Genomic DNA, 19,277 nt, shown 5'->3' with positions numbered 1-19,277 from the left:
GGGCTGAAGAGGGAGGGAGAGGTAAGCGGTAGAGAGCAGGCCAAATGTGTCTGGGAAAGTTTTGGAGCTGAGGTGCATTGTGGGAGAGCAGACAGTGTGTCTGGGGGGTCTGAGGTGTGGATTAATGCCAGCGATTGGAGGAGGGCTGCCGCAGTTGTGCGTGAGTAGAATATCAGACGGAGGGAGAAGAGAGGAGAGAAGATGGAAAGGGTACAGAGACTGAATTTTTTTTGGGGGAAAGGGGGTTGATATGTTCCGCCTGAAGACACTACAGACGATGCATGAAAGAAAGTGCCACTAAACTTCAACATAAATGTAAAACAGCACACTTATACAGTCCTCATTTGCATTAAGTTTAGTTCATACGGAGCTGTTTGAATTGAAGTTGGGAGGATTAATCCTTGAAGTGGGAGGACAACACTCAGGCTCGACTTCTCATTCTTTAAGGTTTCAGCTCATTTAAAGTGAGGAAAAGTCAGCAAGGTTTCATTCCAAAATAGTAAAACTCCAGCCTGGGTTTATCATGTGCGTTTGAGGCAGACCCACATAATCCACGATCTATGAAATGGCACCATACAACTCTCATTTCTGCCGAGAAGTAATTTGAAGGGATTACGAGGACTGCAGTAAACACGTCCTGTGAAGCCAGACTCGGGCTGAAGGCTTGATACAGTAAAATTTCATTACAGCAAGATTATTGTGGATCTTCTTTGAGTTTGAGGCATTTATTTCTTATTCATTCCCTCAAGGAAACTTTATATTAGTTACTTGCTTGCTAGAGTTAGCATTACCATTCGTATGTGAAAGGCGGTAAAGGATGGACCAGAGAACAACAGATTACTAATAACATATCCTTGTTAGGGGTGCCAGATCTTGTGGCTCATTTCCTCAACCTTCATTCTTTTTTTGAGATTTTTTGAGCTCATTTATATTTACGAGGGGGAAATAAAGTTTATTGGTTTGACTCCAATGTGAAGGCTTGACACTGATGATCTGTCAGTTTGCTGGAAAGCCTGTTTGACCTTGCAGTAAGAATGAAGGCATTTTAATTGTTTAAAAATATCTACATGTATTCCTTATTCATAAAAACCCACAACATGAGTCACTATGAGTCTATCAACAGCCATTACCAAGTCGTTTGACTGCGATACATCGTTTGTTCATTGGCAGCTCATAAGACCAGCTTTGAGGTACATTCCTACCACAAACTGAATACCAACTTTAACACAAATTAAACTGCACAACAACGATATAAATGGCAATTAATTAACTGCTCATTTGTACAAAAGCTTCACTGTAAAGTGTCACATCATCTGCAAATCACCGTAGCGGCCCTTTGTACCTCATATTGAAGACAAGCGCTTCAGTTGGCAGTAAAATTCATACACTTACTTTTGTTAAGGATGTTTAGTGAGAATATTAAGGTTATTTGTCGATGGACCAAACCCAAATGACAGTAACAGTTAGCAAACCTTTGAATACTCAACTTCAGTGTAAACACAAAATACGTTTTTCAAGTTCACATAACATGAATGGCATGTTGGCTGATGACTGCATTTTGTATCTAAAAAGTCAAACATTAACCTCACTCTCCCTTATATTTCCAATGCTGGCAAAACGCTGGTACAACTTAACACTGGAAAATGTTTTTTTCAGCTCCCTAAATCTACTGCTTCTCATGTGATCTTGCAAATAGAGAAAACTCTTAAAGAGTTTTGTTTTTTCAACATTGTATAAGTTAGTGCTTCAGTTTGTGCTGTTCTTCATGTAGGCGTTAATATTTGACTCAATGTACTTTTTCCATAGAAACAACATAAAGAAATTCAATATTTAGCAGATTTTGAGCCTCTTCAGTTGGGATGCGTATCAAGGACTGGTATTTTTTGGTACCAATAGTGATTGGTCAGTTCCAAAGTGACTGATGAGCTCATGGATGGTGCTTCTATTTATTTATTTTTTTAAAGATTTATTTTTGGCTTTTTCGTGCCTTTAATGCAGAGAGAGGACAGTGGATAGAGTCGGAAACCAGGGAGAGAGAGCGGGCAATGACATGAGGAAGGGGGCCACAAATGGGACGCGCGCCCTGCCACTGCACCACCAGCGCGTCCCAAAAGTCTGTTTTATTTAATGTAGGGTCTACCATAAGCACCAGCTGTCAGCCAAACAGCGGACTAGTCATGTAATCACAGCTGGCTTCTTTTTTTTCTGTTGTTGAGTTTAATAAAATAGTTAACATTAACGAGCTGCGGCTCAACATTCATTTTAGAGGCACAGGCCTCTGTTTTAAATCAATACGAGAATTAGAAAGTTCACTGTGTCAACCCCAACCCTACTATTAATAACCAACTATTAATGGCCTAATTAAATGGTTAAACCAGAGGAGCTTGTATGCTACCATCAGAGTTTAAAAGGGAGGGGTCAAGTATTGAAAATTATAAGTTTCCCCCAAAAATGTTTTATCTTGATATAAAGTAATTTTTTCAGTTTCACCTAAGCAGAACATTAAGAAGAGCTCTAGGAATAAATTAGTAATTAAACATTGACTTTAGATTGTTCTTAATAAGACTCATATTTATTGTTGCAAAAATACTTATTTGACTTACTCTTTCCTAGAATTTTGTAACTGTAGTTTTTTGGCATTAGAGCATACCTTTATATAAATATATGCACGAGAAGACAAAGAAGACAATTAAATCCTTCACAAATGAGGTTGCAGACACTCCAGTTCATGCCTTTAAAAATAACAATTGAACTAATTTCTTATGTCTACTGCTAAGATTCAGCATGCTTAGAATCACATTAAGATCCAAACACAAAGAGTAGTTTTAAGTAGGATATTAATAATGACAACTTAATATTCTTACACACATTTTGTCGGCAAAAAAACACGACCTTGTTTCTTTTAAATGAATTAATAAATCATACCAATGAAAACAGTGATGACTAAAGAAAAAAATGAAGACTCTAGCTATAATGTTTTTTCATTTTAGATACATTTTCACAAACACATACACTATTATAAACTTCACTTTTACCTGTTAAATGTCATGCTTTTGAAATTCCCCACAACAATAAAATATGAGTTGCATAAACTGGGCTGAAATGAACCGTCCCACAAAAGCAGAAAAAGTAGCATAATCGGACAAAGTGGTTTAAAGTTTGGGTTTAGACATGCGGTCAAAAACAAGGACAGGTTTAGTTAGTGCTTGAGAGCTTGTTAACGTTTAACATGCAGTTGTATGTGATCCAGATAGATGTGACAGTGATCTGGTGATATTTTATAATATGTTTTGCATTGCACATTTGGTGTTAGGACAGTGGTCATCTTTTGGATAATTACGGATCCCATTGCTGTTATGGGCAGAGACTGGATGATCGGATACATTTTATTTTCGGGGCGATCTTTTCCTCACACTTGAATTCCTCAAACGTGATGTCAGCATGCCCGTATTTACCAAACCAGCCTGTGTGACGCCTATACTCGTACCAAAGAATACCAAAGAGATGAGGGAAGAGAAGAGCTAATTTTTGGGGGGGAGTGTCTGTAGCTTACAGCTTATAGTCTGTAGAGATAAGCGTTTATTACATTTTAAAGTTTGATTCCGAGTACATATCTCTTCCTTCAAGCTGAATTGAATTTGGAAAAAAAAAAAAACACACTAAACTTGCAGCACCTCAGCGGAGCATGTGTATCTCTGCTCCAGCAGTTTAAACTGAAGCTGTCTCCCTGTCTCTGAGTGCTGTATTGATTCACTTGGCACCCACTTATGTCCTATAATGGAACAGAGCTCATGTGCTGTCACTAGCATTCGCAGAGCTGTACGACCCTACCTATTAATTCCCAGACTTAAAAAACATGACAAACAAGTCCAGCACTTGTGTTTTTCTTTTCTTTCTTTTTTTCAAATGTCAGCCGCTCTCACGCTCTCATTACTGGAGCTGGATGTTATCAAAAGATATCAGTGTCAGAGGGACCTTTTTTCACGAGTATTATGATACAGTCAAATCTGGAGCTGCTCTAGAGCTGTGAAAGGCAGGCATATGGAGAAATGGTCTGTATCTGTGCCTCCGCAAACCAGAGCCAAGTCCCGAAATGACTCCTTCTTCTCTATTCGCAGCTGAGGCTAACTAAAGATTGGTATTTGTTTTTGGTGCATGGAAGCCTTCCAAGAAATGTGTGTGTGTATTTCTGTGTTTGCACTTTTGTTAGTGCATCCGCGAGTGTGTACGTGCAGGCCAGTCAGTCTGCTTCTGGCTGTGTGGGACGCTCTGGGAGACGAGGATACACGTGTGTGTGTGTGTGTGTGTGTGTGTGTGTGTGTGTGTGTGTGTGTGTGTGTGTGTGTGTGTGTGTGTGTGTGTGTGTGTTTGTGTGTGTGTGTTTCTAAGTGTTTATGTGTCGGAGTATAGTGGGGCATTTTGGGAAAGAGAAGGACTGAGTGAGTAGTTCCTCGGCTGGACTGTCCCTGTTGCATTTTGGTAAAAGGGGGAGAAGAAGAAGAAGAAGAAGAAGAAGGAGTGTGCAGGAAGGAGAAAAAAAGGAGAAGAAGGAAGGAAAGGGGAGAGGTTCAGGGGTGACAGGAGGATGGCTTCATGGCTGCTTTTTCCCTACGCTGAATCTCCACACTCCCCTTTCTCTTCTTTTTCAGTTTTGCCTGATTCAGCTGAGCGAGGGAAGCAGACAAGAGGAGTTTGAAGACTGAAAAACAGAAAAATCAAGCCAATTTTCTTCTCCTTTTTTTTTAAAAGCTGGGATTTTGGCTGTCTTACAAACAGATGTTGCTTGTCATTTGCTTGGGAAGCAGCTTGTAGAGGCAGAAAGATTACGTTCGGCTTATTATTATTACTAACGGGCGGGAAAACCGAAATTGTTAAAACACACAAAAAAAATCTGGTTTTCTGTTATCGTTTACTTTTTTCCCCCCTCCTTTCACTCTCTTCCCACCTCACCAGTCTCTCTCCCTCTTCCCCTTTTTTGCTTTTTTCTTTTGTCTCACTCTTTCCCACCCTCTCCCTGAGCTCCTTTTCTTTCGGGTGGTTTTGTTACTGTAGTTGCATGTTTGAACGTCTTTTTTTATTTTGATGGGCCACTGTGGACATGCCTGCCTGCTCCTTCTGCCGAGCACCGTAGGCCCTGCAGAGTATAGAAAAAGACTGCGAATCGGTAAGTCACCATGCTACACGTGTACAGAGGACATTTGTTTACTTCTTTGCTTCGCTTTCTGGCTTTAAATATCAAAAATGTGTTTGCGTGTTGTGACTTTATCGTGTTGTTTTTTGTTGATTAGCCATGCTGGGTAAATAGGCCTAAACTGGATGCTACCTGTTGGCTAGCCGTGGCTATCTGTTTACATTGTGCGATATTACAGTATGAAGTGCTAACGACACACCACTTCCTCACCTCTCACTTCTTCACCCCGTTTATGCCCCCCCCCCCCCTTCTTTTTTCTCCTGCACACACCTCTTCTGTTGCCGGGTAGAATTAGGCGAGTATGGAGGGTAGCACCGCTGGGTTTGGCTTGCTGGTTGCTGCCGAACAATGCGGTTGGTGGCCTTTAGCTGGTTTTGTCGGTGCTCTCTGACACAAATAGTGGTGCGGTGGCGGCGGCGGCGGCGGCCGGCAGGGTGCTGTGGACCCCACTGACCTCTTTGTTCGGCCAATCTCAAGGTGTCTTTCAGCGCGCTGGCAAAGACCCACTGACATACTTTAAGCAACTTGGCAACAGCTTCAAAGTCAGACGTCTCATTTAAATTCAGGCAGAACGAAGAGAAGGAGAATGGTTCAGTCTGAGAGTCTAAATTCAAGTACTCGCTCAAGTATATTTTGTTGCTTTTGCTGCAGAACTCCATTTACATTTTACCTGATTTAAACTTTTTGTTCTTTATAAAGTCAAGCAAACTTCTTGTCTTTTATCCTAGATATAAAGTGTGTTACTTTATAATAGTTTTAATAACATTAAAGTGTGTGGGCTTTGTCTTCAGCTGGTCATTTATTTCCTTCTTGCTTTATTAACCTCTTGATATCGCACAGTTTTTTTTGTCAACATTTTAATGAATTGATTAATAGGTTAATGTTTCTCTATGGCATCGCTGAAATATCCGCAGATATTTATAACGCCGAAACTACCACAAAATGTTTTATCAGCAAATTAAATGTTTCATATTTTTAGGTTTCAGTGTGTTCAGCCACGTGCCTCTGAAAATACTGCAATCACAATAATCACTCTCTCATGAGGAAACAAGAGAGCTGAAAATGATAAACTGTAAGAAAATGATAAATTGCAACATGAAGTTGAGATTGAACCGAGGTGTAGACGATGCAGCGTGGAGTTGGCTCAAAGTGAAATCTGGAGTTCAGAGCCTCGTGTAACACTGAACAACATTAAGTCCCCTTGTTTAAGTTTCTTTCTTTTTATGTTTAGCCTATATATAAATTATGATTCTTATTATACAAGTTATTTTTCCTGTATTGCAGCAGTGGATCATCTGTAATTCATCTCTTCAGGGCCATGAAGAGGAGACCTTGTCAGTTGTGATGGATAAAAGCCTTGTATTTATTTTTTATGAAAAAGTGGCGTCAATGTGTGTGAAACTGTAAATTAATTAAATCTAACTTTTGTCTTTTTACTGATATTTATTTGCCTGTTAAGAGTTTGAGATTGAAAAAAAAAAATTATATTAGAGATCAATGGTTTTATTCTTCTCCCTGCTTCTTTATTCAACAAAACCACAAATCGTTACAGATCGTAAGGTCTTCCTTTTGAATGGTAGCGTCTGTTTTTGTATTTCTGCTCAGTAACTCTAAAAGCTATTTGGACAAGACTTTTAAAAATGAGACTTAATAAACGAACATCTTTTTTTAAGAGATTAAGATCAGTACGATACTGTTCACAATATCTTACACCCCATCCCTTCAGACAGGACAAATAAAACATACATAAACTTTGTTATGTGTCTCAATAGGCAGAGTCATTGAAATAGATATATAGCAATAGTGTTGTGTTTTTAATTTAAACAATACAATAACAATGAATCAATATTTGTCTTTTGGGGATGTGTATCGATTCTGGGATCAAAATACGATTCATCACAATTTTATACGACTCATTTTTATAAAGACAATTTATGAATATATTTCTGAAAGAATATAATTCTCTTATTTAAATTCTCTGACAACATTGAAAAAAACACTTTTTCCTATTTTCTTTACAAGTTATACTTCTTAATTGCAGGGTTGTAAAGTTACTAATCAAACGATGCATCATCATTATTTTTAAATCAAATAAATCATGTTTGGCATAAATAAGGAAATTCTCTTTAAATAAACAAATGTGCAGCCTGTGTTACTGAAAGTGAAGCTCAGAAAACTTTTAAAAGACGCTGAATATTCTCAACTTTGTGTCACCTTATTTACGTTTTTATTCACGTCTTTCATCATCACAGCTGGCTCTAACATGTTCCTCATCAGTAAAGATCCTCTAAACGCAACTGCATGTTATATTCTCTGAGGCTCTTGCACTTGTTAGCACAATGTTTTTATTTTTTAAATCTGCTTCGTAGCGTTTGTTATTAATATGTTTTGGTGTCTTGAGCTTGAGGCAGTGTGCTGCTTCATGTTTGTTGTTCTATTTGTGTCGTTTCGTTCTCAGTCCGTTCTGTATTTGCAAACTGTTTTTTGTTTTGCCCGTTGTCTATTCGATTCATGTCGACACACCCACTTTGAAACGGGGTGCATTGTAAATCTCAAAGTCTTCACTTGTCTGTACGCCTCTTTTCTTTAGCTAATGACGTCGTACAACAGATGCCAAAAGTAGATAGCGCCCTCTGCTGGTTAAAAAAAGAGTACCACAATATGTTTTTGTCAAATCGATTAAAATTGTTCATATTCGCATTGATTTGTAATTATACTGTGAGGTATCGTAACATCCCTTTTACCTTTTTATTTATATTTTCCTGAGTTTTGAGCTGAGTTCATCGGCAGTGTGCAGATTTTAAAGATGATGTTTAATCGCTCTGTTTCCATTGTGAGACATGAATAATGGAAGAATCTGCAAGGAGAAAACTCTTTATTGTTAAAATACATTCAGCTTGGGTCAGGGGTCCTGTGCTTCAAAATATGAACATCCAGGTAACCCGTCCAGCTTCACTCGTTCAGCATGAAGAGCTCCATGGCCAGATTACAAACAAATGATATAGCGTGTGGTAAGCAAAATGCGCTGCTGGTTTCACAAAGGACTTTCATGCAACAATAAAACAATAATGAGCTGGAGCATTCTGGAAATGATTCTACATCTGAACCAACAGTTCATATTTTGAAGTGTTGGGTCACTGAGATCAAAATATCTAGGTTGTAAAAGATTTACACTAAGTTTAGGACTGAAATACAAAAATGCAGTTCATTTCAAAAATATCTGTATTGTACAAATAATTCTTTTTTTTTGAAAGTGCAACAGCAGATTTTGAATGTGTCTTTCCCTCCTGCTGGTGAGGAGGGGCGTACTGAGCGTGTGCAGAATGGCTGCCATGACTCAAGTAAGATTGTCAACATTTTCTAAACTTCTTGATACCATGTGTTTTCAAACGATACAATCTTAGTTATTTTAATGATCGATTGTATTAAAAAGTACCTAAGCTTGAAAAGAAAACTACAGATCTTCTGTCATAAAAAGAATGCAGGCAAAGTGCTGCAGGCAAAGTGCTGCACACTGTCTTAATTGCACAAATATGTTGGCAACTTGTCAGCGAATCATTGCGGTATCATTAACGACATGTTGCTAACGTCTTTGTGCTATTGAGACCGTGTGCAGGAGTTTGCCTGTATTTTTTGTAGCACTTTTGTAGCTGTGATATCACAACAGGCATCAAGTGGTTTGATACTAGAATCATATCGAAGTTTTAAAAACCTTGTTTTGTGACAACCCTACACTACAGCATGTTTCTGATTGAGGAGTAAGACATTGTTGCAGCTGACCCCAGTCTCCCCTAATTGAGGTAAAGGTTTTATGGATTAAGGAGATTTATCTCTTCGGCTTTGTGAGCTAATGGATGTGTGAAGTCATCTGCTCATGGTCCCAAACCCGTAGATCCGAACTTGTGTTTACTGACATCACAAGCTTGTATCTACAGGTCTGTGTCTGTGCAGCTCCAACAACACGAAGTAACAAAATACAACAAGGAGGGGGCTGCTAACCAAAATCTCACCTTAATATTAACTGTTTTCTTGACAAAGAAACCAGCAGTTTTATTTTTTTGACACATGGTCAAGTAAATATCTCCAGCCTACTAAGCGTCCTCTGTCCCTGGATCTGCACCTCATGTTGGTCACCTCATGAGAAGTTAAGAATTAAAAAAATATCTCCAACAAATGTCAACATGTCCGTTTAAATATCCTTACAAACCCCCAAACAGGCTAGATAATAAGGTAGTAAATATGAGGACGACTTTGTTTATTCACAAATACTTTTCTGTTTTATCAGTTTTCTGATAATGACTGAAGTCTATTCTCTCCTGTGACTCATGTATAGTTTATTTACATGAAACATTTTTTAAAGGCTGTATGTCTTTTTTGATATAGTAGAATAATGTTGCTCAGGCAAACTCAGGAATAGAATATATCTTTATTGTCATTGCTATAAAAACAACAAAAAACAGTTCAACACTCAGTGTGTCAGTGGCAGCAAAGAGAGACAGACACGAAGTCAGGAAGGATTGCAAGTTGATCTACTGCAGATGACGTTCGATCAGATTTTGGTTTTCATCGTTCAGAATTTCTTTTCACAAAACCAACAGAGCTGTTGATTCAAACCCATACAGTACAACACAGACGCTTTTTCAGTTGACACAAGTTGCAAAAAGGGCAGTGAGCTCAACGCTGCAAACAAAGTCTGCTCAATTTGAATTTAAGTTTTTCAATTTAATTAAATGATTGACAGTCTCTCCCTCTAAAAAAAAAAAAACGATCCTGTACCAAACAGTAGGGGTGTCCCCAACTCAGGATTTACATAGTCGAAAGTAATCAGTCAGATTTTTGTTGTTGCGTTTTTTTGACCTATATTCTCATTTACAACATTAAAGATGAACTGAGTAATTAAACTACACCCTGGCTATCAGTCTGTGTGTGGAATTAACCACCACAGCAGCCACAATCTACTGATCTGTCAGACCACCGACAAAGAAACAAAGATTTTTATACTCTTATGACTTACCAATTGAAGATTTAATATTTTGATCGAAACAGTCCTGCTATACGGCCAAAGGGTCCCCAAGATCCAAATCCAGTCAAAGCTTTTTTATCCAACACATTATATTCATCCAGGATCCACAGATTGCTTCAGATTTGCCACCGCTGTTCCTGATATCCCTCTGTATTTTCTGTAATAATTCATTTCTATGAATTAATTTCTTCAACTGCGATGCATCAAAAAGGCGGGGCACTCTGACCTTTCGATTGACACCTCATTTGGCTGATAACGATCATCCATTCACTGTTCCAAGCTTATAAAAGCCAGTGAGAGCCTGGGTTGAGAATCCGTACCTGTCCCTTTTTCGATTGTATCTATCTATACCTGGCCAGTTGCATGCGACTGTATTGATGACTGACGTTTCTTGAGGCCAGTGAAATTCTGAACACGTGGATGTGCTGCTTTAATTTATAATTTTGAGTGATTTCTTCATGCACACACTTCAGAGATTGATTGATAGTATGAGTTATTTTCAGAAAAAGTATTACTAAGTTGATATTTATACCAATATAGGGTATGAGTCATGATTTATTGGGTTAACATTATGTAATATTAGACATTTAGCTACCTCTTTAAAGCTGGAATAAAATGATCCTTTTTATTCATAAGCAGGTGTTTGACTGTAAGATTCGAATGAGGCTCTTTCAAACGAATCTTCGACTATTTGGGGCACCCCTACTGAAAATAAAATGAAACAGTTTCCTGTTAAAAAGTAATGCTTTTGTAGTTCTTTTTAGAGGGCAGACTGTCAGAGGAGGCTGTGAGCTGAGCTGCCAGTCATGATGTTGGCTCAGTTTTTTGGTTTGAAATCTTTTAGAATTTTTCTTTGAAAAGGTTTTAACAGAAGTCGGATCATCAGACTCTCATCTTCATCAAAACAAGACAGTACACCTCATGATTTAATAACTGAACGCCGAAAAACAGTGAATGAAGTGATTTCATGTTAAAGCTCCTGTCAGGAACTTTCAGTTTGTGTCAATTTTGGCGCCTCCTGTGGACAGATTACTCTTATGCACATCATTTTTAAATCATGCTTTCTTTTAGCAGTCCGATAAATTGATGGTCTTTACCATGAAAAAACGTAAAGTAGGCCGTTTCTGCAGCCTGCTGTTAATCGCTTTGTCTGAAACTGACTCTGCAGCAATTTAAGACAATTAAAATTACTAAACAGAAAAAGTTAATCTTCTCGCAGACGGTCTTACTTGCTTTTGTTGACGATAAAGAGGCATCAGTATTGATTTAAGTATGTTTGATAAACAGCTTGAAATTCCCCAAAGGAGCTTTAAGAATATTTTTCTTTGATACTTTTAAGGGTGACTACAGGGGCTGTGAGCCGAGCTGTTGCTCACAACGATAGCGCCCATTTTTTATTAGGATTTATTCAGTGTTCTTCAGGTTTCAAGCTTGATTCTGTTTATCTGAAAGGTCCCTTCCTCCCTGAAACGTACATAACCGGTGATTGAACTTTGACAATAAATCAAAAAGCTGTTTCATAATGTAAACCTTTTTTTTTTTCAGACCAAGAGGCTGCAACTGAGTTGCAACTTCATTTAGCTCTGCTTGTTTCTTTATGACTTAAAGACTTAGAAGTACTTTGAAAGGTTTTTTTTCTAAAAATCTAAAAAGTGTTGTCGACTTGTCTTGCACATGATCAAAGCCATGGGTTGGAAATGTTTAGCTTCTGGCATGTACGCAAAAAAAAAAACTGCAGACTGGTTGATGCTACATGTTTGGAACTTTAAAAAATGTTAAACATAATTAGAACTTCATGATTAGCGTGATCGAGTGTATCATTGTTACTAAAGTGTAATTTAGCGTGATCCTTATCTGATCGTAATATCCTCCAGCCCTGCCCTTGAGTTAAGAAAGTTTGGTTTCAGTCTCCTTGACACTTTGCAGATTTCTCTGTCTCCTCCAAAGATTAGTGGGCTTGGAGTGTTAAGAAAAGGCCAACGAGAAGTTATTTAAAAAGGCTTCACGTGCTGTTTAATTACACCTACCATTTCCATGTGTTTATTTCAAATGTAAGCTTGTAGAGAATTCAGGAGGAGAAGCAAATATTTCAGTCTGCAGTCAATTAGCAACAGCCTGGCCTTTCGAGTGTTAATGAAGTAGACGTCGGCCTAATTAGCAATGCATACAAACAGCAGTCGTTGTGCTTGTTTTCTCATTACCTCCCATATGTTCACGTTTTTCAAAAAATTAGTTGGAGAAGCTTTTTCTTTAAGGGAGGAAATCTGATCAACATTTTTTAAGGGGGAGGTTCAGAACTCGTTTGTGTGTGTTTTTGGGTCAGTGACGTAAAGAGTTTGGAGTGAGAAATGTTTATCTGTGTTGTGTATAGAGACTGTATCCAAGATATGAAGCCGCACTGCCAGAGCAGCTCTGCAAATGTTCTCATCACTTAGACATGCTGTAGTAAAGTGCATCATGTCACATATATTCTAAAGGTTTTTTTTTTCTTTTATGTACACTGGTGCCCCTTTTCTAGTTCAAATATTTGCACCCCTCCCTCTGTTTTTTATTCATGTCCAGGACTGCTTGCTCCCAGGTTGAGGTAGTAGGTTGTATAGTTGAGAATTACACCACCGGGAGATAACTGTACAACCTCCTAGCTTTCCCTGAGGTACGCATGGCGCTCTGCACAGCTGGATCAATACAATCACATGTTGTTACAGTAAAAAAAGAAGAAACAAAGAGAGAGAAAACAGCCTGTTAAAGCGAGATACAGTACATTCAACATGGTCAATAATAATCTAGGCTGTTTGCTGATGGAGCAGGAGGGGAGAAAAAGCTCTGATTTCCACTTTTGGGTGTGTGACGCCATGTGTTTGTCCAAGTGTATTTGTGCATTAGGGGTCGATTTCCGGGTATTTGATACAGATGATGATGTTTATGGTTTGATGTTTGAACACAAGTGTTTACAAGACATGACAAATGACATTTTATTTTTCAGAGAAGCTCTGGGGTTTAAATCTGATTTTCTTTTTCTGAGTAACAGAGCATCTTCTGAAATTTTCAACTTGCCAATGAGGCAATTTCATTTTGTTTTTGAATGTGACAAGTGATTTATGGACAACGTGATTAATGTTCTAGCCCCTCTGTGACAGTCTTCAAGGTGATCATTTTGTGTGACAAACAGACATAAAGATACACATTTCTCTCACAAATAAAACCTGCAATCTTGATCCCTTGAAGTTGGACATTTGATGTTTTTGTTCAAGTGTTTCAGTGAATGTAATAAACAGAAATAGTGACTCAAAGTCTGAATTCAAACACATGAAGTGTTAATTTTTATCACAGAAATGTTATATCATTTGATCCACTTAATTTCAGAGACAGTGGGAAAAGCTCATTATCGTCTTTATGAAGTTTTTATTTTTGACAGGCTGAAAGAAGAAACATTTCTCAGGTTTTTGCTTATAAATTGACAGATTCAGATTCACAGATTTCCATTGCCAAGGAATTTGTCTTTGTTTTTGGGTGCACATAAATTAAATTGAAGAGAGGTCACTAGAAAATAATAACGGATGAATAAAAAGCAGGGCAGAACACTTGACGTCCAACAATGACGTCCTCTGGAATGTGTTCATAGAAGAGACCACAGTATTTCTAGCTTTCATTGAAGTATCTCCATTTTGTATTCGATGACGAGCTGTTCAGTTTGTGCAGGAATATGCATGATGATTTGATATTTTGCAGGTTGTGTGAACAATAACAGAACCAGTGGTAAAATATGTAGTTTTTTTCTTTTTCTTTTTAATTATATGACCAAAGGTAACATGGTGCATGGCTGCATTTGTTCAGTATAAGACATGATTTCTCATAGACCAGTCTGAAAACAAATAACTATAAGATTTCACTGTTATGGAAGACATTAAAGGCAGGGTTGGTCATTCTCTCCAGATACATTTTTTTTTAAGATTTTGGTTGAAATTGTCTTTAGGTCCTGACAGAGATCAATAACTCATGTGCTCTGAAAAAGGAACAAAGAAAATCTGTCATCTGTATCATGTTGTAAGCCTGTAAAAACTTCCACCAATGTCTCCCATGAGGTACCAATCTGATGAACCAATCACAGCCTCCCTACTGTGAGTTTGTCGTTGTGAGTAGTAAAATAGTCACTTTTTTTTTTTTTTTTACATGTATTATGATAAAGTTTAGAGTTTACTTATTATTATATGCGTAGTTTCTACACGATGCAAGTAATGAGCTGAGGTCCGCTTTTGGACCAACAGCGCTTGTGCATGTTAGTGAGGGGCGTGGCTTTTGAGGGAGCACAGAGGGGAGGAGGGAGGTGGGTGCAGACGAAGCACAGAGGGAATGCTACTTTCAAAATCATCTCCAGGGGGAGAGAGCGGGGAATGATGACATGAGTGAAAGGAGGCAAAGGCCGGATTTGAACCCAGGCCGTCTGCTTGATGGACTCCGTACATGGGGTGCCCCTCATCCTTTTTTTTAACAGACAAATATTTCACTAATTAACAAATTCTGCCATGGAAAATGTATGAATAAAACAAAAAAAACATTTTGGCAGCATGTAGCTGAACTAACAATATGTTACTATTGTTAGTTCACGGCTGTGGTTTCAGACATTACAAATAATAATATAGAAATAATCAATCTTGTGGCTTTTGTTGGTTATAAACAACCACCTGTATTCATTTCAGTGTGTTTGGTAGTCAGCTGAAAACTCCTCATAGTAGCTTTAATATGTAAATACGATCATCTGCGTTATCTTGATTCTTTCGCACATCTTTTTGTATGAGCTTACCTGTAAGTCGGTGTTGATGTGAGCCAGTTGTCAGCAGAGCTTTCTACCCTATGTTTGTTGATTTAAAGTCCGATGTTCATGTGATACGACTGACATGTGAGAGCTGTGTTTGAAACCTCAGCTTCATTTCCTTTGTGCGCTGATGTTTTGTTGTTGTTGTTGTAGCCTCATTAATGCTGACGCTTGTTGTTTCTCGAAGTCCGGCTGCTGTTTGTGAGGCGACAGTTAATGGTTGTAAAAGCGTATCAGAAACAACAGGAGGGGAAAAAAGTTTGAGAGTTGAACACGAGCCTCGTTCCAGTCGAGTTTACAGGCGGTAGGATCATTTGTCAACGTGGACAATTGTTGTCACAATATTTTCTATAAGCAGACGCACGGACTGCGTGGAAGCTGCTGCTGTCAAATAGCTGATGTGTGAAATATTGTGACACTCAGGGAGGAAAAGAAAATGGACTAATAATGAACAATAACAGTGACAGGTAGAAAATTCTTCAAATGATTCAGAATGTCTTTGAAACTGAAAACATTTTTAATTATTTCCACTTTCAAAAGGGAATCCCTCAACAAACTTTTTGAAAACTAAACTGTTTATTTCTTATATTTTGAACTGAAATCCTATTGATTCCCCCCCCCCCCCCCTTCTGTCTGCATTTTATTACTCAAATAACCTTTTCTTTTCTTCTTCCCTCTTTATAGTGTGCATGTGCACTCCTTCTTTGGGTTGAATGTTATTTCTTATCTCCTGTAACAAAGCTTCCTCTGCTGGATTAATCATCCATAAATAACATGGTATAAACTGTGAATAAACTGAGTCCTCCCCGTCTAACAGGACATTTGGGGTTGTAGGTAGAGAGGAGAGCAAAAGACTGCCCCCTGTTGGCTCCCTCTGTAAGGTGTCCAGCTGTGTCAGGTTGAGATTTAGTGACTTTGCAAATAAAAGGTAAGTTGAAGTAAGACATGCTTGTGTGATTTTTCAATGATTGATGCATGAAGACAAACCAGAGCAGAGCCTGACAGCTCACCTTCTTCTTCCTCTTTTTCATCTATCCCTCTTTTGCTCTTATCTTTGAACAAATATTCTTTCTTTTTTTCCAGGAGACTTTTTGTCTTTGTTCCCTCCCATTTTAAAGTCTTCAAGTTAAGAAACGCCTCTTATGTCAACGTGTTTCATATGATGCTGAAGTGACATCATTGCATGCACAGAGGGGGCTGTCCCTGCACTGTATCTGCACTTTTAAATCTTATATCACAGGTTTGATAATAATTTGACTAAATTATTTTACTTCAGAATTAGTTTTATTCCCTCATAGAAAAAACTTAAATATATATAAACCAATATGTAAGGGTTATTTGTCATTTGTGTTTACAAGTGATAAATATTTATGTTCATATTACCTCATGATGACAGTTCTTTTCACATGTCTAGTCCTCATAAGTTAGGGTCTAACATAATACCAGTATGCATTCCTCTTTATTCCTAGACCTTTATTTTAATCATCACTGTTGCTATGGCGACAACCCCACACGACCTCTTCTGCACATGTCCTCCTCATCCCATCAATCAGACGTGACAGCCGTCACTCATTCACCCTGGCCAACAGCACAACCATGCAGTGAGTGTGTCCTGTGTGTCGCCCCGACCTGCTAAATGCACACACACACACACACACACACACACACACACACACACACACACACACACACACACACACACACACACACACACACACACACACACACACACACACACACACACACACACACACACACACACACACACACACACACAGCATCCACACTGTACTCAGTGAGTGTGTGTCTTTGTGTTGTCTACCTCTCAGACTCTGCAGACTCGGTGCTGTGTGCTCATATCGAGCCGGGGCTGCTGCAGTTTTCTCACATGCGTGGGCTCCAGCATGACAGATCTGGGTCTCTGCTGATGAACTACTTGGCTGTAGTTGAGGCCATTACCGGCACGTCACCAATGCATGAAGAGTGTGAAAAGGATCAGTAAATCAATACGGCAGAGATGACGTCTACCTGGATAGAAAAGCTAATGAAAGTATTTTTATTTAAAAGCAGTAAAACCTGATTCTAAGCACTGTGTTTGTGCGTACTGTTAGCTTTTCTGCATCTACCTATTTGTGCATGTGTGTGCCAACTCAGCATGCATGTGTGTTTGAGCCTTTGTCTGCCTGCATGCTATTATTAGCGCCTCGCTGAAGACTGGCTCTCTCTGGACACAAAGCAGGTGATAAACGAGGATAGCTGCACTCTGCATGTGAGTGTGTGTTTGTAAATGTATGTGTGTACATGCGGGAGGTTTTAAAATCGGTAGCGTCAGTCATTTTACTGTAAAGGGGGGGTGAGAGTGTGCTGTGGATCCAGATGCACAGTTTTCTGCAGCTGTATAGAGATAGAGAAAAACCGGCACAATGTGGTGTCTGCCAGCCAGCAGTCAAAGAGGATTGGAGATTAGCCGGCTGCAGACACAGTCGGTCAATCAGTCAGTCAGGGAGGGAGGGGAGCACAAGAAAAGCAAGAGGGCAGTGTGGTCTCGGGGATTTTTCCTTTTTTTCTCCCCCCTCTCTCTCCCCTCCTTCCCGGTCTCTCCGGGCCCCGTCGCTGATTTGAGCCTCCAGCTGGCTGCATGTCGCGGCTCTCCTTTTTTTTCTGCTTCATCTGTCCCTCCCCCATCATCTCTCCTCTTTCTCTCCTTCTCTCTCTCTCTCTCTCCCTCTTTCTCTGTCTCTCTCTACCCCAGCCAGTGGAGATTAAATGTAGCTCTATAAGCCAAAGCACATCATGTAGCAATGTTTCTATGGTCCCTTCTCTCTCACACTCTCTCCCCCTCTCTTCATCTGTCACTCCTTCCTTTCTTGAAGTAAATGATGTTTGCAAAAAGATAAGAGAAAAAGACAGAAAGGACTGCAAAAGTGGACTGTTTTTTTTTGCATGCAGAAGAGAACAGAGGATTTGTTTTATGGGGTGGAAAATGGACAACGGCAAGGTGGAAAAAAACAACGGAAAGGAGGACTACTTTCTCTCTACATCCCCTCCTCCCTCCTACTCTTCCCCCCTCACCTCTCTCTTGTCTGATACAGAGGAAAAGTGGGCCTCTGGCAGTAAGCGATTACAGCTGTGAGGCAAATTAATGGATGATATCCCCCCCCTTCTTTTTTTTCTCCTCCTGCCGATCAACAGGGTAGAAGAAGGGAGCAATAGCCAGAGGTGGGGAGAGTTTAAAAAAGAAAGATTGAAAGAAAGAGGTGGAGTACTAATATTGGGGCGAAGTAGCGGAGGAAGGGGGAGGAGGGAGGAAGGGGGGAGTTATGTTTTTTTCCTGTCTTCCCTCCTTTCCAGCTCTGCATGCGATTGAAAGAGAAAACAATGCGAGGGGGAAAAGGGCGAGGAAAAAGAGAAAGCCGAGCCGAGACAAGAGATCAGCAGGCACGTTCTTTAACTTGGATTTGTGTGTGCGTGTGTGCTAAAGACTGAGAAAATGTGTGTGTGTGTGTGTGTGTAAGAGGATGTGTGTGAGAAAGTGTGTGTGCATTTTTTGTAGCTGACGCGGAGGTGCAGGTTTGGTAAAAAAAAAAAAAAAAAGAGTAAGGTGCAAGGAAAGGCAAAAAAAAGCATATTACAGTTTTTGAGTCTGAGATGCATGCAGGTGTGTGTGTGTGTGTGTGTGTGTGTGTGTGTGTGTGTGTGTGTGTGTGAGAGTGTGTGTGTGTGTGTGTGTGTGTGTGAACCCATTCCTCACCCCCTACCTTCCCTCTCTCTCTCTCTCTCTCTCTCCCTTCGGTAAGGCAGCATACTGGTATCTGCTTCACTGACACGGTGGCCCGGCATGGCTGCTAACACTGATTCTCGGTGCTCGCTCTTTTTTTTTCATTTTCCCTCTCTCTCCGTCAGTGACTCACTTTCTCTCACCTTCTTTCCCTTTGCCTGTCTACCTGTTCTTTAGGTAGGTAACATTGTTCTTATTCAATGTTTCGTTTTCTGGTAAAGCGTCTCGCGACTCGCCTCCTCTCCAGACTGCTCGCTCTTGCTCTGCATGTGTGTGCGTGTGTGTGTGTGTGTGTGTGTGTGTGTAAAAGAGAGAGGGGAGCAAAGAGAGAGAGAGAGAGAGAGAGAGAGAGAGAGAGCGAGACTGTGCACATGGTTCACTCTGGCTCACGCATCCTTATGCCTCTCTTTCTTGTCTGCGTCCGTCGCTCCTTTGCCGCTTATCTCGCCTTGACTCGAAGACGGTCAATTGG

At 39.6% G+C, this 19,277-nt stretch overlaps 1 long non-coding RNA gene across 3 annotated transcripts in view; it reads left to right on the top strand.

Annotated features, from left to right (window-relative positions):
* The window catches only part of LOC109992332 (uncharacterized), a 113,186-nt gene that overhangs the window by 82,886 nt on the left and 11,023 nt on the right, over positions 1–19,277 (top strand). Inside the window, exons 1-2 of one of the 3 annotated variants that reach the window (XR_010667104.1) lie at positions 6,274–16,628; positions 16,857–18,982. The exons of 1 other annotated variant lie outside the window; for it this stretch is intronic. This is a non-coding gene — a long non-coding RNA (uncharacterized lncRNA). Of the gene's footprint in view, positions 1–6,273; positions 18,983–19,277 lie in introns of those variants that run through there. One more of the 3 variants, XR_010667103.1, reaches the window with a different exon arrangement.

The sequence above is a fragment of the Labrus bergylta genome, chromosome 11, assembly GCF_963930695.1.
Source record: "Labrus bergylta chromosome 11, fLabBer1.1, whole genome shotgun sequence".
Classification (NCBI taxonomy): Eukaryota; Metazoa; Chordata; class Actinopteri; order Labriformes; family Labridae; genus Labrus; species Labrus bergylta.
The sequence above is the reverse complement of the archived record's forward strand: the minus strand, read 5'-3'. Positions and strand labels throughout refer to the sequence as shown.